At 43.4% G+C, this 27,897-nt stretch overlaps 1 protein-coding gene across 1 annotated transcript in view; it reads left to right on the forward strand.

Annotated features, from left to right (window-relative positions):
- The first annotated feature begins 12,704 nt into the window (after window positions 1-12,704).
- Window positions 12,705-27,897, forward strand: part of IL17RD (interleukin 17 receptor D) — a 42,029-nt gene continuing 26,836 nt past the window's right edge. The window contains exon 1 of the mRNA XM_008071750.1: window positions 12,705-12,737. The gene's annotated coding sequence lies outside the window, so the exon portion shown is untranslated. The remainder of the gene's footprint in view (window positions 12,738-27,897) is intronic.

A 27,897-nucleotide genomic window follows, 5' to 3' on the forward strand; every position in this document is an offset into this window, starting at 1 on the left:
CTTCCCCATTGCAATGTCAACTCCATAAGAGTAGGGCCTTTATCTGTTTTGTTCCCCTATGCATTATGAGAACAGTGCCTGGCACATAATAGGTTCTCTATACATGTTTCTTGAATGAGTAAGTGCTCTACAGGAAATTATAATGGGATGACAAGAGTCACTTGCAAGTGGATGATCTCTGATGGACTCTCTGAGAAGATGATGTGTCAGTTGAGTGGTTGAAATAAAAATTTCCTCTGAAATTGTGTTTTCTTAACGTTGGCTAATTATGAGGCACTAGGTGCTGAGATGCCACGAATTATTAGCACTCCTGCTGGGAGCCACATATTGGGGCTGCAGGGCCAGCTCATGACAGAGGAAGTGAGTGGGACCGGCTCTCTGTGGGACCCCACCTGGCAGAGTGTCTGTTGTTTGAGAGGGGATGTTTGGACTGTTCAAGTTACCCTGCACTGTGGATGAGAAAAATGTAGAGAGTTACTGCTAAGCACTAACTAAGCATCATGTTTTTGGACTTTCTGTAACTATGTGAATGAAACAAATCTCACTCCCTGGCAGTAGCCCTCAGTTTTCTTGAACGTTTTCTGTCTTTTTAACAGGTACAGGTTTCATTTTTGTTTCATTTTTTTCTCTCATTGTTTTGCTCCCCTCTGGTTGTGAATGCGATTCATTTTCTGAAGTCACTTGAAGGTCTGTCCGTAATCAAAGATGCTCTTTGCCTTCTTTCCGGGGCTGTGGATTTGCTGGCCAGCTGTGGTAATGAGTTTTTGCCCAGCTTTGATTTTCATGCCTTGCCTCCCTGTGGGAGGAACTAGATATTTCTGATCTTACCTCTGCTCATATTCAGATCCAGCCAAGCAATCAGTGACTTCCCGGGCTTTTTTGTGGGAGACTGTGGGAAAAGTCCTGGTTGGCTGGCTATGAATTAATGAAATCCTTAGAGGGCTTCACTAAAGATAGCTCCTGTGGTTTAAAAAAATGACACTGCCTTTTTAATTTGAGAAGAAGGTCATGGAGTTTTACCAAAATTAAGCAGAGAAAATGTAACATCTGGTTGTGCTGGCTGAAGACTGCTTTGGGGCCCTTGGGAGCTGTGGGTTCCCAGTATCCCATGTGCCCAAGGTGATTGTCACCAGGGCCCTTATTAGGCTGCTCTGGACACCCTGCCTCTCATTGTTCTCCTCCCTGGGTTTTGAAGTCATTGAGGGACAAATTCTACCTCCCACATCTTTTCACTTGAGCACATTTCCCATCTGCTGAGCTTTCTTCTTTTTACTTAAAGGATCATACTTTTTTTTAAAAAAGCTCATCGTTTTCGAGTTGGTCAAGACTAGTGTAATTGTTGTTTTTATCTCATTAAAAAAGGGTGGAGGTGGATATTGGGGAGGGAGTTTGGGTGGAAGATAGGGGGCTTTTAAAAACTTCTAAAAGTTTTAAAATTAGTTAGGAATTCTGATAAGAGGAGTGGGAGAATGATAAATTGCTGGAGAAGAGTTTTAGGGAAAGACATACAGGAAATTTTAAAGGGATCTGTGACTTTTAAAAGCAGAAACAGTACTATCTTCAATATCTACTGTGTGTATACCTCCTCCCCCAGCTAAGTGAATAGTAACAAGTCACATTATTATGGTTTTTTTAAATTTATTTTTTAAATCCTGCATCTAGTCTATGTTAAGACTAGATAATTTTCCTTTAAAAATATTAGTAATATTTTTGGGCATACATTTTCTGAAATTGATCAAGAAGATGAAGTTATTGCCCCCTCCCCGCTGTCCCAGCAGGCAGCTAGTGACCTATATTTGTGGCTTCCCCATTACTGTACTCTTTCTCCCATACTTCGTATTCTGAAAATGTTCAAACCTGTAGGAAAGTTGAAATGACCATAAAATGAACCCTGCTTTCCCCTTTGCCTAAAGTCAGCAATTCTTAACATCTTGCCACACTTCTTGGTTGTCCTTTTAACATCCTTCATTTCTTTCTGCATCACGTTGCAGAATGCAGACAAGAGTGGTGCATTGCCTTTTGATGTCCTGTCTTTTTAGTCTCCTTAAATCTAGAACCATTACTTCACATATTTTTTGGTCCTAAATAATCTACCCATCCTAAAGAGCCAAGGTCATCTGTGTACATAATTCCACAATTTGGATTTTTTAGTTCCTCATGATTAGGATCAAGTTAAATATTTTGGCAAGCTCCCTCTAACTATAATATTGTGACATTGTTGTATTTTAGATACCAACTGGTAATAAGTGTGGGTGCAGTTTTAGTGATAAGAAAAATTTGTTTTTCTCTACTTGATAGAAATTTTTCTAATGATAGAACCCAGTTTGTCTTGTGTTGTCTTTTAAAAATGTAATGTTTTACATTAAGACTTCCCTTTTACTTTATCGAATGTCTAAAGAAAGTACAGGGTGTCACTTGTGCTATCTTGAAATAAACTCATTTTTTAAAGACTTTGAAATCAACTATGCTGTCTCAAAATTAGTACTGTTTTTCAAGAATGCTTAAGGCTTTTGCTATTCATGTGAGCTTGTTGCAAACAGTTGTAGATGTTGCCTTCAGCGGCTGGGAATGAGTTCTTATTCAAGACCTCTGTTTGGCTGGGGCAGGTTTACGGTTGAGTGCTTCCTCACACCAAAATTCAGCCATTTCTTTCCTTTGTGGTAAGAAAACATTGAACTTTATTTCCAGTAAAGGCCACTTCACTCAAAACGTGTCTTCAAAGTCAGTTTCTACCCTTTTAGTTCTGTGATTGCATGTTGTCTAAATTATTTTATTAAAGTCCCTTACAGTTTCCTTAGTTTAACTTGTATTATTATCTTCTACCTAATTACATGGCTTTTCTTGTATTTTTCTCCACCCCAGACTTAAGGGCCAAGACATGTAAAATTAATATTGGTTGCTTTTCAAAGTAAGTTAAAATGTCAAAAAGCAACAGGTTGTTATTCTTACAGGGTACCAGGGAAACGAAAGAGACAAAACCTCCATCTTTTATTCATAAGTCCAGAGAGACTGTGAGGGCGCAGGCGGGCCTGTGTGCCCAGCGTTTGTTCGGCTTTCAGGACCGGGCCTCCTCCCCTGCTGGCCATGAAATATCATGCCGAGATGTAATAGTGGGACATTCAACATCCAGAGAATGGTCCGTAGAGGTTCAACCTCGCTTTTCAATTCATTTTCTGGCACCGAGTGCGTGGTCTGCTATGTGGCCTGACAGTGAAAGGCCAGAAAGCAGTTATTTGGATGCTGGCAAGGATGGGGTGTAGCCCCAGCCCAGTGGGCTGGGGCTCCTGTGCTGGAATGTATGCTGGACACAAAGACTGGCAAGGGTGTGCAGTTGTGCTTTGGGAGGGTGTGGTTGCTTGCCTTTGCTTAGTTTAGTTTGCTCTGGTCACAGGAGAGAAAGTTCTTGTTTCCATGACTGTGGTACCTTTAGTTTTGGTAGAGGAAGGAGTGCAGGGTGCTTGTGATTTCAAAAATCAGTCAGGGTTAACCGTTTCTGTGTAGTGGGAGGCATTGGGGGCAGAGTGCTGATGTTGTGCAACTCCCCAGGCTCTGACATTTTCTTTGGATGAAGAACATCAAGCAACATTTGTTAAACAAGGCTAGACACTGATTTAGAGCAGTGTGGTTTTTGATTGGGGGCGACTTGGGGAATTTCTGGAGATATTTTTGGGGGGATGCTACTGGCATTCAAGTGAGTAGGGCCCAGGGATGCCGCTAAACATCCTAAAATGCTCAAGCCAGCCCTCCGTGATAAAGAATTATCTGGCCCCAAATGCCAATAGTACCGAGGTTGAGAAACCCTGATTTAGGGATCCCATCTTAGTATTTGGATTTCTCAGCCCACTTAGCCTCATACTTTTCAGCTTCCTTTCTGTTTAACAGAAGTTGCTGGTCCTATAAATCTTCACTGGGGATGAATTTCCATTAAACTCTCCAAGACATATGATTAAACTATTGTGGTACTCCTTGAAGATATGCCCTGAATGCAACTACTATTTTAAATGCAAAAGACAGTTTTTTTTTTTTGGTCATAATTTGATCAAAGTAGCATAACCTGTGCCTCTGTTTTTGTTACTCACTGATGGTCTGTGGATAACATTACATTTTTTCAGCATGAAACCCAACACTTCAAATCCCTAAAGCAGTCTCAAATTTATGGTTAATAAAAGCATTTATTGTACTGGATGTCATCTGTTATATCACTCTGGGGCTAGAAACTGGCAAGCAGTGGACAGGAAATATTTTCATTTCAAATCGCTTCAGTCTTATGGTCTAGGGGCAAAAGTGTCTGATTTCAGGAAAGCCGTGGTGAATAGCATAGTAATGAATGCATTTTTAGTTGATTAAGCAGGCATCCTCTCCCTTTCAAACCATCTTCCCTCTTTGGCTTGGAGGGGCTAAATAAACACGTGATATTAAATGAGAGCATTTCTTGTGTTGGCCCTGCCTTTGCTTTGATCATCTTAAACTTTTCAGTGTTTTCCAGGAATCCTCAGCAGAGCAGGAGCAAGCCAGGGAGAATGGGAGTTTTGGGCCTCTTTGTGACTGTTTACTTTCGGAGCAGAGGAGGTTTTTTGAGAAGATGCTGACTCTTCTGAATTCCTCTTTAAAAGAGGAATTTGGTGCCTCACCCTTGGGATCATAAATTTAAGAGGAAAAAGCGTTTCGATTTTTTTGTTTGTTACTTTGTTTTTAAAAAGCCTGCAATTTCATTGTCATTTGAATCCTGATCTCCCACAGCCATCAAGTAAATAGGGTGAGGAGAGTTCCGTTCAGAAGAAATCCTGTGTTGTGGTGTTATATCCAACACGGTGTACCGTTCGTCCTGGTTACCAAGTGCCTCTGAACGTGTTTTCCAAGTCATCATTCCCAGCAAGCCTCGGAGGTAGACAATTATTTTTGATGTGGTTCCTTTTTTTCCAGATGAGGATTCTATGGCACAAAAAGCCAGGAAGGGATTAAGATGAGAGACCACGTGACTCAGAGAGGCCCCTCTCTCTGCCAGAGACCGTAGCCGCAGAGTTCTTACCCTGCCTGTGCCCCCAGCAATTGCGCTTGCCCTGCCTTCCAAGCGCCCTGCATTCTAAGCACCCTGCCTTGGATGGACATCTGCCATGTGCAACAAAGCAACTAATGGGGAGTGGAAAGAGAGTAAGACTAGATACCAGATAGCACTTTGCAGATAATTAAGTTAAACTCGGATTAGGCATTTACCCTAAAGATTCTCAAACCTGGCAGAATACCAGAATCACCTGAGGAACATTCTTGACGTGGGGGGAGATTCTGGGCCTCACCCCAGACATGCTTAAGTGAGATTTCCAGGGGAAGGCCAGGAATCTGAGTTTTTTATAAAGCTATGAGATTAGTGATTGCTAGGGTTTTGGAGGGATGGAAGGAGGGTTTGACAACAAAGGGCAGCACAAGGGAGTTGTTAGGGATGATAGGACTGTTCTATATATGCTGACTGTGGTGGTAGATACACAAATAAATACACACACACACACACACACACACACACATAAATTTGTAGAACTGTATTCCAAAACCATCAATTTTACTGTGTGTAAATAAAAAAATATGCTGCCCGGATGTCAGATCAGGTGGGTGGCAACACCTGGTGATAGCTGGGAAGAGTTTTCCAGCTGTGAGAGAATGTCACCTGGAATTGCAGAAGCAGATGTGAGCAGGTGTTGAACTCTGTATCCCAATGCTGTCCAATAGAACTTTCTGTGATGATGGACATGTTCTTTGCTGTACTGTTCAATTCAGTAACTGTTAACCACTTTTAGCTACTGAGCACTTGAAATGCGGCTAGCACAACTAAGGAACTGCATTTCTAATTTTACTTAAATTTAATTTAAATTTAAATAGTTACACATGGCTAGAGGCTCCCTTATTGGGTAACCTGCCCTCAGAGGCAGACATTGTGATATGGTGGAGGTTTGGCTCTTTGTTGGAAGCACACAGTGGTACTTTATGTTTGTGGGACAGTAATAAGTTATCCCAAGCATAGGGCAAAATGGGAACTTGGGCAGGAGAAAAAGGAACCTTAGAATGAAGAGTGACCTGGGATCTGCCCAGGTAGAGTACTGTCCTGCCAATTGTAAAAGATATCCTACTTTTTCTTTCCCAAAGAGAGTGCCATCTTCAGCCCAGTTCTCTCCCCAACTCTTCAATTTTTTCACCTTAAAATATGTGGTGGTCAGGTGGGATGCCCTTTAATGGTGCTTCCATTCCTCCACAGTGAAAACTATGCAGGAAGCTATTAAAGGGACCAGGGGAGCCCTGTGCAAAGACTAGTTTGTGGCCTGGCTATGGGCGTGCCAGACCCACCAGCCTTCCTGAACAGAGTATGATGAAGAACCTGCGTGGGCATATCCTATTCCTTGTTGGGGAACGAAAGCATAAAAAATGGCAATTAGGCATAAACTTTCCACTTTACGCATTGAGCACATGACCTCTATCTTGGCTTATGTTCAGATGCTTTTAAGCCTGCCTCCCCCACCTCCCATGGATTTATGTTACCTTAAATAGTGTTACTTTTCCAAATGTGTTATAAAAGAAGGAGATTCAAAGATTTTATTAGTACAAACCAAATGATGGCAGAAATAGTGTTCCAATTTGTAAACGTATTTGTTCTTGAATAAATTTGCTAAATAGCTAACAAAAAAATTTCATGAGCTATGGGCTTATAACTAAGGAGGTTTTGTTAATCTTATTTAAAAATAGGACTGCTTTGAAAGCCCAGAGCGGGCAGGCTTTAAAATTAACGGGCCTGTGCCTTTATTTTTATTTATTTGTTTTTCCTTTTTTTTTTTAATATGAAAACTTCACTTCTTTGGATCAGGAAGAGGACATTGTGTAAGGTTTCCTTGTGTTGCCTTTTCAAATTGGTAACTTCGCTGGGCTCGGTGGCTCAGCCTGTAATCCTGCGCCTTTGGGAGGCTGAGGTGAGTGGATTGCCTGAGCTTGCGGGTTCGGGACCTGCCTGGGCAACTTGGCGAGACCTCATTTCTACAATAAATCAAAAATTAGCTGGGCGTGGTAGCATGCGCCTATAGTTCCAGCTACTTGGAAGGCTGAGGCAGAAGGCTCACCAGAGCCCAGCAAGTCGAGGCTGCAGTGGAGTGCAGTGGCCGGTGCACTCCAGTCTGGGTGACAAAGTGAGACTCCAACTAAAAAAAAAAAACAAAAAAAAAAACCAAATTGGTAACTTCAATCTAACAAAAAACGGAACTTAATGAGTGTTAAATAAGTGAAAAACAGGCACCAGTAGAATTATTCTTAAGATTTTAGCTTAAGAGGTAATTTGAATCTTTAATTCAGAGGGTGTAATTGTCCTATTGTACCCACTCCATGTCCTTACTGAGTCAGCCACCTCTTTTTTTTTTGAGTTGGAGTCTCCATTGCCCAGGCTGGAGTGCAGTGGCACACTCACGGCCACCCCAGCATCTACCTTGAACATACACATCTTGCTGCAGAGCTGTAATTGCTGTATTTGTTTTATTTCTTTGTGGCTGTTTTTCACTTATATTTGTTTTCCAAAGGCATTTCCCTGTGCTGATGTAGTTCACAAACATGCCACTTTCAGTGACCATGTGGTACTTTCATGTATATGATCCCTTCCCCTTTTTGCCAGCTCTTCCCCTCTCAGCCTCCTTGATGAGGCATTTTGCACTGTTAGGAAGCTGCTGTGAATGTCTTCATACAGATTGGTTTCCTGCCTGCCCCTGTTGCCATTTTGGTTTATTTCCTTAGCATGTATTTCTCAAAGTGAAATTACAGCGTTACAGGGTCAAAGGATTTGTAGCTTTTATTACATACCTGCCAGCTTGCCCTAAATAATGACTGTGCTGACTTACTGGGTAGAAGTGTGTTTTGAGAAGAGGCTAGGTTTGGTTCACAAATCCCAGTTCTACTGTTTGATATTTGTTACCATTTATTATAATCTTGAGCAGATTTCTCTTTGAACCTCTTTCTTCTTCAGTGAAATGTGTTAATAAGTTCATCTCTCAGGGTTGTTTTGAGACTTAAGTGAGATATTGTCTTTAAAACATTTAGCTCTGTACCTGGCCATATAATAACTGTTTAGTGATTGGTGATAGTCTGTTATCAGCAGAATACATGTACTTGCTCTTCCACATCCTAAAAATATTAACACTTATAATTTTTATTTGCTCTTTGTTATTTTGATAGTACTTACACTTGTTTGATTCTGGATTTATTAGAGAAGGACTAAATCTTTCTATCTGGTGATTTATCTTCTGACTCTGCTTAAGTGCTTTTAAGTCTAGTAGTGTTAAAGCTAGGTATGGATGAAATGTTGCTTAGTAGAGCATGTTAGGGAAGATGTTTAAGGAAATAAATATGGGTTTTAAAATAAGAATTATCGATTGAGTCTTCTTGACTTAACAGCATATTATTATAGGTGAATCTAAGTGTTACCATGGGAATTCTATTTGTACCACCAATTTGGCCAGGAAACATTTGTGCATATGTATACATTTTCCAAGGTTAACTTTGGATTGATCTAAATAGAATATAAATTAATCATGGTTTACTGGAGTTTAAAAAGAATCCAGATCTTGGGCTAGGAGCCACTCTGTGTTAGATTGTTACATTCATGTCAGTACAGTGTGAGCTGAGAACACCCCAGGCTGACTGACTGCTTGTGACTGTGGACAGGGCAGGTGACCTCTCTGGCTGTCAGTTCCTTACCTGCAAAATGGGACAGCCAGACTAGAATTATTCTTTTTTTTTAATTTATTTTTATTTTTTTTATTGTAGAGATGAGGTCTCGCCAAGTTGCCTGAGCTGGTCTCAAACCCACGGGCTCAGGCAGTCCACTCACCTTGGCCTCCCAAAGTGCTGGGGTTACAGGCTGAGGCACCAATAGAATTATTCTTAAGATTTTAGCTTAAGAGGTAATTTGAATCTTTAATTCAGAGGGTGTAATTGTCCTATTGTACCCACTCCATGTCCTTACTGAGTCAGCCACCTCTCTTTTTTTTGAGTTGGAGTCTCCATTGCCCAGGCTGGAGTGCAGGGGCACACTCACGGCCACCCCAGCATCTACCTGCTGGGCTCAGGCGATCCTCCCACTTCAGCCTTCCAAGTAGCTGGAATTACAGATGTGTGCTACCACACCCAGCTGATTTTTTATTTGTTGTGGAGACAAGGTCTTGCCAAATTGTCTGGGCTGGTCTCAAACCTGTGGGCTCAGGCAATCCACTCACCTTGGCCTCCCAAAGTGCTGGAATTACAGGCTGAGCCAACAAACCCGGCCGTCAGTCACTTTTTTTTTTTTTTGCCACCTAGACTCTTTCCTCTTGCACACCTGGATGTCTGTTTTTTATCTTTCTTGGGAAAGAACACCCAACCTGTGGCCATTGTTGCAGATCTTTCTCTAATAAAAGGAAAGTATTTATCTTCCACATAGGTTTTTTTTTTTTTTTTTTAATTGAGACACAGCTTTATTTTTCCAAAGCGTGGCTCATTGGTTCTGCTGGTCACTTGGATGTGCCTGTGTTGGTGTGTGCACGGAAGTACCCAGCACCTCCACCTGCTTCCATCCTTTGCGTTTCATGTGTCCTTGTCCAGCTCATCTAAAGGTCCCACACATCTCTCAGTTTTCAACATCGATGCTACTGTTAATGATTGATTTCAACCCATTTAGTCTTGTGGGCCAGGAGCTTTTAGAGCCCAGTCAGTCATCGAATCCAACAAGGGCACTGTCTCAGAGTCCCTGTGAGCTCTGAATCACATCAGGGTGTTGACAGTCCTGGAAGTCTGGATCTTTCTGCCAGAGACTGTCTAGGTTGGAGAGATTTGGGGTGTTGTGCTAGGTGATGGCAGCCACAAATAAAAAAGATGAGAAATAAATCGTTTGGAAGATAGTCTGCATATGGGTAATTGCAGAACTGAGTACTTAATTTTTTTTCTTTCTTTCTACTCCCATTTACACCAAACTGTGTTCTTTTTGGGAACGCTAGAGCAATGAAAATAGACATACAATACACACACTTACACATACACATATTCCTTCCTTACCTGTTTTTATTTTTCTTTTCTTTTTTGAGTCGGAGTCTCACTCTGTCCCCCAGGCACGCTCTTGGCCACCAAAGCCACAATCTGCTGGGCTCAGGTGATCTTCCACTTCAGCCTTCCAAGTAGCTGGAACTATAGGTGCACACCACCATGCCTGGCTAATTTTTTTATTTATTGTAGAGATGAGGTCTCACCAAGTTGCCCAGACTAGTCTCGAACCCCTGGACTCAGGCAATCCTCTCGCCTCCACTTCCCAAAGTGTTGGGATTACAGGCTTGAGACCTGTTTCTAAAATAAATCAAAAAATTAGCTGGGCAGTGGCACATGCCTGTGATTCCGGCTACTTGAAAAGGCGGAAGGGTTGCTCGAATCCAGCAGGTTGTTGCTGGGTGACCCTGAGTGTGCCACTGCTCTCCAGCCTGGGTGACAGAGTGAGATTCCAACTCAAAAAAAAAAAAAAAAAAAAAAGGTGATGGCTTGTACTGCCATCCTAGGATGGGCAGGAGAGGAAGAAGAATGCCTGGAGGGCTGTCAGGAAGATGGATACCTCCAGAGGGTCTGTGATACAGGCCAGAGGAGGAAGAGACGATGAGCAGCTGGGGAAGAGGTCACCTATTCACAGACCAAAAGGGCAGCCTTGTGTGATAACAGGGCCTGGAGCTCGAGGGCACCAACAAGGCTGACTTGATGAAGAGCCTTATCTCCAGGGTTCATGCCCTCAGGAAACTCTGAGCTTAGACAGGAGTGATGACAAGTTGTAGCAGTTGCAGAGCAAACTGTCTTAATCCTCTGCAAAAAGGATTGAGGTGTGCATAAGTGCAGCTTGTACCTCTGAATACTTTCACCCCAAATAAAGCCTGGTTGTGAGCACCTTCCCAGAGCCTTTCCCTAACACCCCATGATTTGGTGGTCCCTGGCCCCTCTTCTCTGGCTTATGCCTTGTGATCCTCTGCCAGCAGAAAGCTGGGCATACTGGGCAGTCCTTTATGCCAAGAGGAGCCCTTGAGGATCTTCTCTGAGCCACCAGCTGGTCACTCATCAAATGAACGTTCATATTCTTAAGTGGTAAGGGCCACACTGACGCTGTGAGGACAGGAGAGAGGGAAGCAAAGAAGAGGGATGGCCTCCTTGGAGTCTACTCGTTACTGGAAGTTCTTTCCCTTTATTCTGCTCTGGGCTGTTTTTAGCTTCAGCCACCTTCACAGAAAGCTCTTGGCTCTGGGTGAGAACATCTTGAATTGGGATTCGTATTTGTGGAAATTGAAAAAGGAGATACATATGGTGACTGTTTCTACTATTCTGATGTGCCTCCTGCCCCTATTGTTATGAAAACATTTAACTCCAAACAAGTGACTTGAGTTGTAACTCTGTTTTAATTTAAAAAGGTGAAGCTGGCCACTCACTCACCCAGTCTTCACTCAGGTAACCCAGGTGTATCTCTTCTCCCTGAATGTCACTACCCTTGGCCCGTGGCCCCCATCTCAGTCACCCTGGGGGTCTAGTCCTGGATTCCACACATCCTGAGGACTCTAGGAATAAGGATTACTCTATTACCCTATTGCAGATATTCAACTTACACACAGTTAGGGCTTTTGCTTAAAGTGGGTTGTATGGGGTCAGTATTTTCAGGAATATGTGAAACCCCGGGGATTTGTGACTTGTCAGATCTGTATGTAAGCACAATCTCCCAGCCACCTGCCTGCTTCTGATAGGGTTACTGACTGCCTTCAAGAACTGAGAGTGTTCATACTGGGTTGTTCCTCTGACTCCTGGGAGTAATAGGTTACTCCCAGGGCTAGCTCCTCTGATGGGGGTCCCTGTTTTTACCTCAGGGTACTGATGAGGATATCTTAGCCTTTGTCAAGATTGTCTGGGTAGAGTGGAGGTAGGTCCTTCTGGTACTGAGACAGTTCTGTGCTTGTGCAAATAAAACACTTCAAAAAGGATACCGCCCCTGCTTGTAAGGTGTCGGAAGGAAGCAGTGGCTGACAGTGGAGTTAAACAAACTTTAAGGTAGGTCAAATTTTTGACATACCATTTTCCTCTCCCATACCAGCAGCTGCTCTCTACTTTGAAAGGGGGCTTAGCTGCTCGTATAAACTTTGGTTTGTGATAATGTAAACTATTATTAGGATTATCTTTTTATTCATAATATATGCCTGACTCTGTCTACTTTATTTATGCTCTATTTGAAACACTCATTTACCTTCAATACCCAGAGCCAGCATCAACCCCTCTGAAAATGAAGGAAAACTTTATAACAGACCATCCATTAAATCTCTCTGTGGTTAAAAAGGACTCTGGGAATGAAATCACTGGGTTGAGGAAGCTTCAAATCTCGGCAAAGCTTCCAGGTTAAAACTGGGATGTGATGTTGACAAAACATTCCAGTTAAAAAAATTTTTTTTTAATGAAGGTTTATCCCAAGGGTGGCTGTTTTCATAAAGAAATGCTTAATTCTCACTTGGGAATGTTTGGCCTTCAAAGTCTCCTGTTCTCTTTCTCTCACGTTTTATCACCGCCTGGTGGAACCATTTGCCACTGAAGACGTTCTGGAAGCTAGAGAAGTTCCCCAGTTTCAGGCTGGCAACACTGCAGGCAGCCAGGCCCTGCCTCCCTGCCAGGAGGTAGGAGGGATGCCGCGTGGTTCTGCCTCAGGTGCTCCCTTGTTGTTTGTCAGTGGAGAGCGGGTTAGTGTGCGAGCCAAGAAAAACCAATAACCTTTTCAATTTTTAATAAAATGTTTCTCCCACCCATTGTTTTTCCCTCCACTCCTCCTCAAGAAAAACAGACTAAATGTTTAAGCACATCTGGACATTGTTTTTGTAAAACTCTTACCTTAAATTCCCAGAAGGAATGTATTGGCTCCCATTTTTCCAAGCAAAAACTGAAACGATTCCTTTGTTTATAAGTACTGTGCTTACATATTTTAATAAAACAGTAATGAAAGGAATTGCACTGATTTGAGAATCCTTAGCTAGGCCTAAATGTCCCTTATGCCTCTCTTGAAGTCTTTGAGAGGTGCTAAAAGTTTATGGTTGGTTATTTTTGGTGAGAGTGGGAAAGGGAGGGTGGGAAAGGCTCCATATGCCTGTTTTTGAAATGACTTTTTTCTGCTTTCTGTGGCTGTAAGAGTGAGACTATGGGTGCACATAGCCTGTCCATCTGTTCTGCTTTCTCTACCTTGCAGTGCCCTCTTGGTAATCAGATTATAGTGTTCCAGATCTGAGAACCCAAAGGCCTTCAGTTGAGGACACAGTTCATCTTACCACCAGAGGGTGTTTTTCCTTCTAGGTGATTCTTCTATAAGCTTATTGATGTCAAGAAAATGAGATTGATCTTTCATTAGTACCAGTCTACTAGATGTTGGCATGCTGTTCTTCTCATATGGGAAGAATTACAAAAGAAATTTAATGACTGTCAGGCTTTTAAAGATGAGATACAGAGGCATTTGCTGTTTTGGGAGACTTGTAAGATGACATGGTTTTGTTCAAACTGGTGGCCGCAGAAGTTCTTTTTTTTTTTTTGAGTTGGAGTCTCACTCTGTTACCCAGACTGGAGTGCAGTGGCCGCTCCCGGCCACCGCAGCCTCGACCTGCTGGGCTCCGGCGATCCTTCCGCCTCAGCCTTCCCAGTAGCTGGAATTACAGGCATGCGCTACCACGCCCGGCTGATTTTTTGATTTATTGTAGAGATGAGGTCTCGCTGCCCAGGCGGGTCTCAAACCCGCGGGCTCAGGCAATTCACTCACCTCAGCCTCCCAAAAGCGTGGGATTACAGGCTGAGCCACCGAACCCGGCTAGAAGTTCTTTTTAATGCCCTCACAATTATGTTTATGAATTAAAGTTGTATTTTTAGGAAGACATCAGTGATATAACTAAGTTATGAGGGTCATAGCTCAGCTGCTACCCAAAAAATGTGTGTTAGTGATAAGCATTTCACCAGAATAATAGTTACTGCTTCTTAGAATTTCACTTTCCCTAGACCTATCCTGGGTATCTGGAAATAAACCCCAGAGGTGTAATATTCCTATAGGCCTCATCACAGAGATTCACCAAATTTTAGAGATGACCATAAGTCAGCTTTTTTCCTTTACTTTTGAGGAAGAAGGTCGTTAGCCATCATGCCAGGGTTGATTCACGAAGCCTGTCATTAACTATGAATGTACATTTGTCAGGTGACAGCAAGTGTTGAATAATGTCCAAAACAGGGTAGCCTGAGAATTAATACTTACATGAGTGCCTGTATGCAGACATTCACCATTTTCATGAGCTTTGAACACAAACTGTTTGCCTAAATTGAAATCTAATTTGAAAACTTTGATAATGTTCTAACCAATCTTTTGAACTTTTTTTTTTTTGAGTCAGAGTCACCCTGTTACCCAGGCTGGAGTGCAGTGGCACGCTCATGGCCACCACAGCCTCAACCTGCTGGGCTCAGGTGATCCTTCTGCCTCAGCCTTCCAAGTAGCTGGAGTCACAGGCATGTGCCACCATGCCAGGCTGATTTTTTAATTCATTGTAGAGATGCAGTCTCGCCAAGTTGGCCAGACTGGTCTTGAACCCCTGGGCTCAGGCAGTCCTCTTGCCTCCCAAAGTGCTGGATTACAAGTGCAATCTTTTGAACTTTGGTTTCTCTTTGAGTTCTGGGAAATGCCAGTTATTCTGAGTGCTAGCTCTTGGACCTGTTGGTTAGGAATGTTTGACTTAAAAAAAAAATGTCCTGATTTAGTTAACTGACTACTAGTTCAGTGTTGTTTGTCTATACATTTTCCAGATAGTATTATTTCAAAAACTACAAGAAACTATTCTTTCAAAAGTGGACCAAACGGTAAAGCACTGAGCAGATCTTAGAGAGCTTCGTGACTTGGGTTTCCCTGTGCTCTTCTGCATAATGTGAGAGATTAGGGGTTGTCCTGGCAGTACTATGAGCTCTGAGTGCAGCTTTACCTCCATAGTGCTGGGCTTGGTATCTGCACACAGAAGCCTGACAGTGAATCAACCGCCTTCTCAGAACCTTTTTCCAGTGCCAATGGCAGTTTTTTGTTTTTAGGTTTTCAAACATATAAAACCAGAAGTCCGAATAGCAGCAAAAAAATTGGGAATTAATATGGAGGCACAATTTTGAATTATCTATCAGTATAGCTATTTGCTTAGAGATTTGTATAATCAAAAAGGTCTTCATGTTGAAAACATCCATCTTGACATTCTTTTACCTATAACCTATCTAATATTCTTCATTTTAATTCTGTTTCACCCTCCTCCTACCTTACTAACCTAACTTTTTCAATTCTTCTTTTCCTTCTCCACATGACCTAACTGTGGGTAGTCCCACAAGGCCTAATTCCTGATCTTTGTTATTTTTTTACACCTTCTGTTACTTTTTTATACATTCTGTGAAATCGCCCATCTGTCGTTAAGGTTCTGTAGCATCACTTCTCACATGACTTCCTGCCTTCTAATCCCACGTTTCCCCCCTGAAAAATATATGATATTGTTAGAAAGATATTCTCTAGTCACCTCACTTTCACTAGTTTTTTCCAGCATCCTTGTTTAAGAAAAAGACCCTCCTTCCCCGGTGCCCTTTTTTATTGCCTTAAAATTGCTATCTCCCAACTTCCCCAAATAAGAGCCCACAAGTCCCCTTTGAATATTTCATCACCACCTTTGTATTGCATGTGTCACCAAGTCCTGCCATTTTTCCTTAAAAATCCCTCTCAGGCGGGGCTCAGTGGCTCAGCCTGTAATCCTAGCACTTTGGGAGGCCAAGGCAAATGAATTGCCTGAGCTCACAGGTTTGAGACCAGCCTGGGCAACTTGGCGAGACCTCGTTTCTACAAAATTAGTCGGGCATGGTAGCACATGCCTGTAGTTCTGGCTACGTGGAAGGCTGAGGTGGAAGGATTGCCAGAGCCCAGCAGGTCGACACTGGGGTGGCCGTGAGTGTGCCACTGCACTCCAGCCTGGGTGACAGAGTGAGACTCCAACTCAAAAAAAAAAAAGAAATCCCTCTCAGATGTGTCATTTCCTCCTTATCATCATCCCAACATCCTCATCACTTTACATGTGGACTGCTACAGTTACTTCCGTTCTGATTTATCTAGCTCCAGTCTTCCACCTTCCTAATTATTCCTTAAAATGTGGTCCCAACACTGTTTTGTTATCATAACTTTCTATTTTTTTTCTTAGAGACAGGGTCTCATTCTGTCTCCCAGGCTGGAGTGCAGTGCCACAATTAAAGCTCACTGCAGCCTCGAGCTACCTGGCTCAAGTGATCCTCCTGCTTCAGCCTACTGAGTAACTGCTACTACAGGTATATGTCATCAGGCTTGGATAATTTTTTATTTTCAGTTTTTTTGTAGGGACACGTCTCACTATGTTTCCCAGGCTCCTGGACTCAAGTAATTCTCCTACCTTTTTTTTTTTTTTTAAACTTTTTTCTATTGTTTTGTGATAAAATTTACAATTTTAACCATTTTAAGTGTTCAGAGGTATTAAGTAAATTTACAATGATGTGCAACTGTCACCACTGCTCATCACGAGAGCCTTTTCATCTCCCTAAACAAATTTCATACCCATTAAACAGTAACTCTACACTTTCTTCTCCCCCACCCCCTAGCAACCACCATTCTCCCTTCTGTCTCTAGGAATTTGCTCTAAATACTTCATATAAAAGGAATCATGCAGTATCTGTCCATCTGTCCTTTTGTGCTAATGTTAGATTTTTAAAGATTGTATTTAGTGGCCTGATCTGTAGGGATATTGATGAGTTGGTAAAAGCTTACAAAGGGCCTTTGCTTTTGAGTCTTATCTCTTTAGTAGTTAGTGAGCTCTACCTGGGAGCATGAAACTGGTTTACCCTGAGTGCAGAGAAGAAAGTCAAGGTATATAGAAGTGATGAGGAAAGATTAGAGAGATGGTTGGGTCTCTGTGGCACTCACCTAATATCAAAAGTTAGTGACAAATTTTGTCATGGAGGAAAAGATAAGGTGAAAATTGGAAGTGGTGGTGACTTCCAATTTTCCACATTTCTCCTTCTTTAAATACCTTCCATCTATGTTAGGGGCAAGGAATCAGGCCCATTTTGAAAATAAGAGAACGTGTGTAATAAGACCCTTGCTTCAGTCTTCTGTTTTTTCTGCGGGCCCTGAGGTTTGATGCATTCCTTTGATTTTATTCTTGGATACCTTTGGTTCATCCTTTGAAACTGCTGTTTTATTGCCCCTTTTTTTTCTCTTGCCCTTCCCCTACCTAGCCCATTGCTACCTTGGCTTGCATTGGAGACTTTTCTCCCACCCAGCTCCTGTCTGCCAAGTCCCGACTTGTCCTCACATTTGTAAGCACCACTTTGTTTAGGTCTTGCTTTAACTCCAAGATGCACCACATGAAACCAAACCCACTTGTCCATCCCAGCATTTGGTTACCATCTTTTCAGGCCAGTTGGGGGTATGTAACACAGAAGGGATGAGGATGTTGGTCACTTTCTCTAGGAATGTTAGAAGTGTTTGTTCTAGATGATGGGGAGGGCTCCATGTCATCCCTAGGAGTAGCAGCCGTTTCATTTTCTAAATGCTTACCATGTGCTGGGCACCAGGTGGTGCAGTTGGTTACATGTGGTTCTGTATCTGCTTGAAATGGTCTTTCCTTTCCGCTGCCTCTCACCCCAAAGCTTGACGTGCCTCAGTGTCCAGGTAGAGACAAGATCCATTTAGAGACTAACTTCCTCTGAAGACACTTCTTTGGCTAGACTTCCTCTGTTCAGCTGTCCCTTCTCTAAAATCCCATTACAATTGGAGCTTAATTACATAACTTAGCACATTCATTCCATATAGCATAACCATATCTACTTTTAGCTTTGTTTTCCAAAATTCATCATAAACTCCTAGAGTCTGGGGTTGAGCTTAGCCTTGTTCTTAATCACTCAAAATGCCTTCCCAGGTGCAAAAGCGTATTTCCAGCTCTTGAGATATCTGGTTGATAAATCCTGGGGCATTTGTGGAAGATTTTCATGAATAATTGAGGAGGAGAGAACCTTAGGGTATAGGTAAACATTGCTTTTAGATCAGGCTAAATTTTTGAGGCAGAGATTATTCTTTTTTGATACCCAGGCTACACATGTATTGTGATTCTAATCACAAAATGGAATTGACAATTTTCACCAGCAAATTGTTTTATCTTCTCAAGTTGTTCTATAGAATCAACCCACACTGGTGTTTTCCTGGCCGCCCTGGAAAGAGTTGGAGCTCTTGAGTTTCCACACGGCTGTAATGTGATTACTGTGCAGGAGGGAGGAGGACATTGTCAGTCTGCTTCCTGGATTTGCCATTTCCCTTTTAATTTTACACAGTTCTGTTATTCACATGAGATCAGCCAACTAATCATAAAATCCCCTAGACTTATGTAATTTTAGAGAAACATACAGGATAAATTATAGTAATTTGGTTACCCTACAGAACAGCATTTAGGATACCCATATTAGTAGCCATCCTACTGAAATATCAGTGTGTGTGTACTGTGCAAATAGACCTGTTGCTACGTGTGTCCTCTTGCCTTTTCCATGTACACAGCTGACTTTGGAGCAGAGAAAAGGGCCTACTTAGTACTTCCTACTAATTGTGCTTTCCCTTGGTAGGAAACAATGGATGATTCAAGTTGATTAGACCCTTAGAATTTGGCCCTGTGGTCCTGTCACTTTATTAGGCTCTTTTTGTTATTTTTCTCATAGGTCTTACATGTTTCTTCCAAAAGGAATTGCATTTATTGATAGTCAGTGGAGATTTATCAGAAGACAAATATGTATATTAGAATCTAACATGTCAAGTTACAGTCCATGTGATACATGCAGTAGATACAGTCTGGAAGAGGCTTTTTCAGAATGATGGATGAGGGGATGTTTGGAGGATTTTCATATTCTTCCTTGTACTTAAATTTCTTTTGCCTTGAATTTGTTATTTTTACAAAAATAATAAAGCCCTCTTCAAAAGAAAAGCCTACAGTTCTCCTAGAAACTTAAAAACCCACTCTTAGGCATGCTCTATTTCAGAAGCACTGAATATCTGACCCTCTCAGGGGCAGTTAGGGAAGTGGCAGACAGGAAGTGGCCTCTCACCCACCATGCCCTGAAACCACTGTCCCTTTGGGGCTTTTCCTCCTCAGCACTCCTGGGAATGCACTGGCTCTCTGTCCCTAGAAGCAAACTGTTGCCCAGGCTGGCTGAACTCCTGGGCTCAAGCAGTTCTCCCACCTTGACCTCCCAAAGCGCTAGAAGCAGTGCCGCTCACCTGACAGCTTGGCCTTACATTGACCCAGCACCCTGTTCCAGGCCGAGGTGAGAGGATTGCCTGAGCCCATAGATTTGAGACCAGCCTGGGCAACTTGGCGAGACCTCATCTCTCCCATAAATCAAGAAAAATTAGCCGGGAGTGATGGCGCATGCCTGTGGTTCCAGTACTTGGAAGCCTGAGGTGGAAGGATCACCTGAGCCTGGCAAGTCGAGCCTGTGGTAGCTGTGAGTGTGCCGCTGCCCTCCAGCCTGGGCAACAGAATGAGACACCGACTCAAGAAAATTTAATTTTTTTTGGTAAGCCTCTGTTATATGCTAACTTTATGACAAAATGTTACAGGCTTTTAATTTATTTCTACTATACCGCCTTGATTTTGTAAACATTCTTCATGGGGAAGCCTAATGAAGAGGACAGGAATCATTGATTTTTTCCTGTTGACAGGTGAAGAAGGAAGGTTGTGTTGCCATTTGCTTCCTCAGCCTTTAGAAGAGGAACAGAAACCCACCACCAGGGCTACTTCATTGAGAGAGAAAATGGGCTGTTGTTCTATTTGCCTCACGGTGAATTTGCTTTGAAATTGACCTCTCTATACCAATCCATGCCAGGAATCCCATCCCCGGAGAGGAAGTGCAGGGAGACATTTATTCTTGGGAATGCTGTACTGCCTTCTTCACCCACAAGGAACATTTATTTCGATCTGAAATTGATCAGGACATCAATACTTCGTTTTCACATCATTCTTCGCCCTCCTTCTCAGAAAATATTTTAGTTGTTCAAGGAAATTAAAACAAAGCTGAATACTTCTTGGCAAGCATAATTTTTCCTGGCCTAAATATCACACAGTGATTTAATTGGTGTCATTGTGTATGTGAGCTTTAATGGGAATTCCATGTGGTATCACTGGGAAATTAAGAAAGAGAGCCTTCTAGATTTATTGCTTATAGTTTAAGGAAAGACTGCTGGCATCCATCCAAGAAGTGGGGAGATGTAATATTGCAGAGATCATTAGTGTTTGAATGTATACTTCCGATTGCCTACTATTTTAAAATTAGTTTGGCAAAAGGTAGAAGTCAGACTCAATAGTGAAATTTTTTACCCTTGAAACTTGTAACATTCATCAGAATAAACTTGTAGGAGACTTAGCATTATGCACACAATGGTGTCCTCTGCTTTATATCATCTTAATTTTGAAGTTTAATGAGTTTTACTGTGGCTAAGTCAGAGTCAAAACCATAGATTATTCTTCATTTTGGAAAGTTGGAGTTTTAGATTATCCTTCATTGTAGCTCTTCGACAAATATTTTAAAATATCCAAAACATAACCCGATTTTGTGTATTGACCACAAACACTATACTGTGCAAAAGCAGTTGAGCAGGAGAAGGAAAATTGGCTGTTTTCTTCTGGATACTATGAGTATTTCCCCCAACTTTCACATCTAGTTTATCTCGATTAAGTGAAGCTGATTTGACTGTAGATATGACTGTTGTCACTTGTGATCTGAAAGGTGATAGAGGCCCCTCTCTTTTTTTTTTTTTTTGAGTTGGAGTCTCACTCTGTCACCCAGACTGGAGTGCAGTGGCCGCTCCCGGCCACCACAGCCTCGACCCTCTGGGCTCCGGCGATCCTTCCGCCTCAGTCTTCCCAGTAGCTGGAATTACAGGTGCACGCTACCACACCTGGCTAATTTTGATTTATTGTAGAGATGAAGTCTTGCCAAGTTGCCGAGGCAGGTCTTGAACCTGCGGGCTCAGGCAATCCACTCACCTCAGCCTCCCAAAGGCATGGGATTACAGACTGAGCCACGAGAGTCCTCTCTCTTAATGGGCTCATGTGTTTAACAGCATAAATGGTGACCTTTTATATTGCTACTTTGTAAAGTTCATGAGCCCCAACATCTTAGACAAAGTGTTCAATTACTGAGTTGTAACAAATAGTAAACCATTATGGTTGGACAGTATTAATCCAAGAATTCTATTTAAAATGGAAATTTTACCTTAACCGTTGCCCTCACTCATTTGAATTTTTTTTTTTTTTTTTTAAAGACAGGGTCTCGCTCTGTCTCCCAGGCTGGATCGCAGTGGCATGACTATAGCTCACTGCAGTCTTTAACTCCTGGACCCAGGTAATCCTTCTGCCTCAGCCTTCCCAGTAGCTAGGACTACAGGTATGAGCCACACTCCCAGCTAATTTAAAAAAAATTATTGCTGGGCACAGTGGCTCAAGCCTGTAATCCCAGCATTTTGGGAGGCTGAGACGAGAGGATTGCCTGAGCTCAGGGGTTCGAGGCCAGCCTGGGCAACTTGGTGAGACCTCATCTCTACAATAAATAAAAAATAAGCCGAATATGGTAGCGCACACCTATAGTTCCAGCTACTTGGAAGGCTGAGATGGAAGGATCACCTGAACCCAGCAATAATTCTAGGCTGCAGTGGCTATGAGCATGCCACTGCACTTCAGTCTGGGTGATAGAGTGACTCTGACTCAGAAAAAAAATTTTTTTTTTTTTTTGTAGAGATGTGGTCTCACTACATTGCCCTGGATGGCCAACCTCCTGGGCTCAAGCGATTCTCCTACCTTGACCTCTCAAAGTGCTAGGATTACAGGTGTGAGCCACCATGCCTGGCCTGAACTTTGTTTTTAATCACCAAAGTGAAGCTACTCTGGCTGTCATTCCATAGACCTGCTGATAAACTATCACACCATGGAGGGGAGTGGGATGCTAAGGCAGTCAGATAACGGGTCTGAGGGGATTTCATGTCTAGACCCTCCTGAAAATACTGTGTGCAAATGCACATGCATGCATGCATTACAGCTCTCATCAAATTCTCAAACATTAGTGCCTCTAATAAAAAGTTGAGATCCTATGTTATGAGGGGTAAATGAGATAATTTTAGTAGTGATTTTGGCCCTGGTGATGATAATATTGCCAAGAGAGGGTAGGATTGTAGCTGTATAGTAGCTCACGCTCGCCTAGTTTTCAGATCTGGCCCTGTTTGTCTGAAAGTCTCAGAACATTACTCAAACCTTCAGCAAGTCCTTGCATCTTGAGGCCATTTTGTAGGTCAGTTGATAAGCACACTTGAAGGGAGTGCACTTGTGCTTAACGGGGCACTGGACTGAGTGTGGCACAGCCTGGGACTCATGTTGCCTGAGCACCTTCACCTTTGTTCATTTCACCCTAGTTAATGCAAGACAAGTGGCACAGCCCTTGTAACCAGTGGGCACTTAGCATATATGCATGACATGCTTGTAGTAGAAAGGCTCCAGGAAATCAGGTCTGGATGCCCTTTTTTCTCCGCCCCCTCCAGTCAGGGTCTCACTCTGACACCCAGGCTAGAGTGCAGTGGCATGCTCAAGGCCACCACAGCCTCAACCTGCTGGGCTCAGTTGATCCTTCTGCCCCAGCCTACCAAGTAGCTAGAACCACACGCATGCACCACCATGCCGGGCTAATTTTTTGATTTATTGTAGAGACGAGGTCTCACCAAGTTGCCCAGGCTGGTTTCAAACCACTGGACTCAGGTAATCCTCCCACCTCTCCTCCCAAAGTGCTGGGATTACAGGCTTGAGCCACCGCGCCTGACTGGAGACCCTTTCTACAGAAAGGCGGTGCAATTCCCTCACTCAGCATTAAGACTTGGTATTTCTCCCAAGCAACTCAGATTCCCACAACTCTGGAGAGAACCAACAGTTGAGAATTCCCGAGAGTGATGGGCTGGAGGAGCAGCTGGGGTGGGAGGGGGCTGGGAGGGGGAGGGGGAGAAGCTTGTTCACATGCTTGTTAACATTTGAGGGTCTTTGACAAAGGAAGTCTAATGCCCTGCCCCGGTCAGCCGGCGATTGCCTTCCAGGAGGCCCTGTTGTGCACAGGAAGTCAGACACTAATGATGTTAGTGAGGGGACAAAGGCGCCTGGCCCGGGAAGGTCCTAATTGCTGTGTCCGGCTCCCAGGCGGCCGGTCTCAAACTGGAGGGGGCTGGGCAGGATGCGCTAAGTGTTAACACCTGGAGCCAGCATGGCTGACTTCCTGGTGCTTTTTTTTTTTCTTCTTTCTGTTGGCTGTGTGGCTGGGTGCCGCACAGACAACACACATACAGGCACTCACAAACCGTGCCTGCATCTCAGAGACACTTCAAGAAGTGCTATCTAAGAGACTAGATAGAAATGGTTTGATCAGGAGGTCACTCTGTTGTTGAGTGTCACCCCTAAGCTAGGGCAGGGCGGGGAACCAAGAGGCCTGAGCCCCCTGCATCTACCCATCAGAGTCTGGTGACTTTCACCTCACTTCTGGGCTGGCTGATTCCTTCCCTTTTCCCCAGGAAATCTTTTGGGGAAGGCCAGACCTTGCAGAGAGAGGCAGATGCATATTAGAAGGGTCATTCTGGCTTTATCCTGGAACATTCTAGTCAGAATGAGTGGGAGAATGCTCCTCTGGGACAGAGAGATAAGTTTTGAACCAGCGGGGATCCTAGGGAAGCAGGGATATGGCAGGATAAGGAGTGATGGGGAACCTGCCAGCACCTAAGGGGGTTCATGGTATATGTGTGGATATCTTATATGTGGCTGTCTGAATCCACAGTTGGAGGGGCTTGCATCCCACAGAAGTATAGAAGCCAAGATACAGCCCCCTTGTTTCTAAATGGAATCTCTGGATTCTTTGTGTCTAAACATGGCTTTGGATTTGGGCCTATGAGCCCCTCCGAGGCCCTTGGGTGGCCTTCATAAGCTCTGGTAAACTCCTGAAATTGTGGAAGAAATGTTTGGGGAAAATTGGGCAAGGAATGTTTCTCACAGGATTCTCCAAAGGGTTCTAGGAACCTTTTCTCCTTAATAGGGTCATCAGTGGTTAAAAGCAAAGTTGCCCTGCAGGAATGGAATAAGAGGCTGAGTTTCTGCCAGGGCAAGGCTACCTGGAGCCTGAGCCTGAGCCCCTGGGTCACCAATGGCAGGCGGTTTTTTGTTTTGTTTTGTTTTGTTTTTTTGAGACAGGGTCTCACTCTGTAGCCCAGGCTGGAGTGCAGTTGTACAGTCTCGCCTCGACTTCATGGGCTCAGGCGATCCTTCCACCCCAGCCTCCCAAGTACCTTGGGACTACAGGTACATGCCACCACATCTGGCTAATTTTTGTATTTTTTTGTAGAGTCTAGGTCTCACTATGTTGCCTAGGCTGGTCTTGAACTCTTGGGCTCAAGTGATTCTCCCACCTCAGCCTCCCAAAGTGCCAGGATTATAGGTGTGAGTTAATGCACCAGCTGGCAGGCAGTTTTGAGCACAGGTTAACTCACTTGGGTTTTTGCAACTGGAGAACAAGAGGGTTTAAAAAAGATGCTTGAAGCTTGTCTCCCTCCTAGAGAAAGTGGGGAAAAGCCACAAATTTTGAAAAAGGGTCTGATGCTGACTTGCTGCTTCCCACTATTATTTTAAGGAGGTTTTTCTGTCCAAGACCACCATGTGGACAGACTTAATCGGCTGACAGAGGAGTCGCCTTGTTTTCTAGCATATCCTGCAATGTTTCCATTAGTACCAAAACCTAACAGGGAGGCCTTCCATAATTTCCAAATATGTGAAATCCACCTTGAAGGAAGCATGTGTGTGGGGCTTACTGGGGGACCTGCCGGGGTGGAGAAGGCTGGGTCCCCATGGCAACGTCACAATCCCCCATTTCTGCAGGCATTTGTGCTGTAAAAGCAGAATTCCAGATGTGACACAGTATTTGGAGACTCCTTCCCCGGCCTCGGAAACAGTGGTATTTGAAGTCGGCACAATTCTGTACACCGCTCTCTGTGTGGTCCTAAGGCTTTTTATTAGTAGTTGTGTTTTGATCCGAACATTTCCTCCCAGCTTAGGCATAACAATCATGTTTATAGCTTTAAGTTTTCCTCTATTGTCTAATCACTATTTTGCCCTGTAGGAAGAGACTTTCTTGGGTTTTTGGAAGTGAAGTCTTTGTAACAGTTCCTTTCACAGCTAAGTGAGAGTGCGCCGGTAGCTGATTTGCTGGGTGGGTGTTTGGGTGGCTGGTTGTTTGCTTCCTCTTTGTACCCAATATTTACGGAAAACCAGTTAATCTGTGTCTGTGAGTTGTCTGTGTATGCTTTTTAAACTTCAGATGGGTTGACTGTTACCTTAAAGATGCCAATTCTCTAACATGCGGTTCTCATTTGAGTGGATGGGAGTGGTGTGCGAAGCAGAGGGAAAGGTCTGGCTCTCTGTCCAGAGACATGTTTTATAGCTTGCCTTTAACGTTTTCAGAATTGGAAAAATGGAATAATCCTGTCTATTTGCGAATATCAGCCACGGGAGGACACACAGCCCAGATTCTTAGCAGATTAACTGAAAAAAGCACTTGAGCTTTTGCTTTGGGAGGAGTAAAGGAGGCTGCAGAACTTTGTTTTGTTTTACTTTTAAACACAGGAAGAAAGCCAGCTTTTGTGTATATATATATGTATTAATATTTCTGAACTTTAACTGCATGGGTATGCTCCAGCGGCAAAGCAATAAGAAAATCATAAAGTCGGGCATGGGAAAGGACATTAAGAATATGTGATATCACATTTAGGCCACCATCATTTAGAGAAGTTACTGTCTGAAAAACAAGTCATGCGAACATCCTAACACACTCTGTCTTTAGTGAATGGATTTCAGGGGAGTGAGACAGTGAAAAGAAACTTGGGTGAGACTAGAGCTTTCAATTTGATAAGCAGGACACATGGTAACTTGGCATGGGTCGGCTCCATGTTAGAGCTCAGAAACAATTGTCCCTTCAGCTTTCCTTCGGGGAGCGTGAAATTAGGAACATGTGTGTGCTGATTAGCAACATGTCAGAGATGAATCATGATTATGGCTTTGGTCTGGTGCACAGGCCGACTTGGGAGTAGTGATTTCCTACCTCCCCAAGCAAATCTCTTTAATTAGCTTAAGATCTTCGGGTCCTTTTGGATCAGTGTGGTAATTGCTGGTGGGAACCCAGTGGCACTCCCCCAGAGCTTGTGTGTTCCTTGCTACACATCCAAGATCTCACCTCTCCAAATCAGAGGACTGGCATCCTTCGTTTCTGAAGTGGGTTGCATCTAGATAGATAGAATGCCCGCTTGCACAGCTCCTGGGAATATGGAGGGAATATCTTGAATAGATCCAGGCCCAGGCTGGCTTTGTGATTTATTTTCCTTGTGTTTTGGGTTTGTCAGCATTCTCCTTGGCTTACATCACCTGGGACTTCTCCGCCTTTGTGGATTTTTTTTTTTTTTTTAGTTAAAGGTTTGAACTGAAGTAAAAGGGGGTCTGTCTTTGTGAAACCATCTGAACTGGCATGGAATCAAATGGCTCCACGTTTTGCCCTCTCTTGTCCTTCCCATATCAATTGGTCATAGGCAAAGATGTTAGACCCAAAGTACATTTTAAGCCTCACAGCACTGTCTTATCTTTTTATCTCATTGACACTGGAAACCCAAGACAAAGAAAATGATACGGAAAAATAGAAAGTATGAGTTGGTCTCAGTTTTAAGTAGTTATAAGGTGTACCCTTTAAAAACCCATCCTTTCTGGGTTTTTTTCCCTCTCTGTTCTTTCTGTTGAATGCTCATATTTAAATTTTTACTCAAACTCTGTTCACTAGAATGTTACCAACTTTCTGGAAGTTCTTTTTTGAGTTGGAGTCTCACTCCGTTGCCCAGACTGGAGTGCAGTGGCTGCTCCCGGCCACCGCAGCCTCCGGCGATCCATCCGGCCACCGCTGGGCTCCGGCGATCCTTCCGCCTCAGCCTTCCAAGTAGCTGGAACTTCAGGCGCGCGCTACCACACCCGGCTAATTTTTTGATTTATTGTAGAGAGAGGTCTCGCCAAGTTGCCCAGGCGGGTCTCGAACCCGCGGGCTCAGGCAATCCACTCACCTCAGCCTCCCAAAGGCGCGAGATTACAGGCTGAGTCACCGAGCCCGGCTGGAAGTTCTTAATTGATTTGAAAGCAGTCTTGTGTAGGCCTTACCATTTGACCTGACTTCCACTGGAAAAGTTAGTGCAGGTTCTTTTCAAAATACAGTTTTCCACAATGGCAGTTAAGCTATTTTGGAGGTGGACTGGAAGTGTTGCTCTGGGAAGTTAGTGTCTTCAAATGGCTTAGAATCTCCAACTGCGGGCCCCTCAGGAATTTGGCCGACTGATCACCCTCACGGCTGCGCCTGGCTGCCGTGTATGGGATCCTACTTCGTGGCCGTCCTTATGTCCAGGCCTTTGCTTCTTTGCCATATGGCTGGAACATGGTGTGGGTTTTTGCCTTTTGAATTTTATTCCTTTAGAGCACTTAAGGGTTATCCTCCCCTCTCTTCCTGAGTAAAAGATGTTTTCTACATTATGTTCCTCTTTGCTGCTTCCATCCCTGCTGACCATAGAGTGCCAACCAAAGGAATTGCATAGCAGAATTCTGGGCACCAGGGCTTGCTTCTTAGCTCTCTTTGGAACAAATTAAAAGCTACCCATTTGTGCAGGAATGGGGGTGGTTAATTAACTAAGAATGTGGCACCCTGAGGCCACAGCATTGGCATTTATAGTTTTTAAGTAACAGGCAACAA

This window comes from Carlito syrichta, unplaced genomic scaffold (assembly GCF_000164805.1).
Source record: "Carlito syrichta isolate Samal-C Ts95f unplaced genomic scaffold, Tarsius_syrichta-2.0.1 Scaffold314704, whole genome shotgun sequence".
Lineage (NCBI taxonomy): Eukaryota > Metazoa > Chordata > Mammalia > Primates > Tarsiidae > Carlito > Carlito syrichta.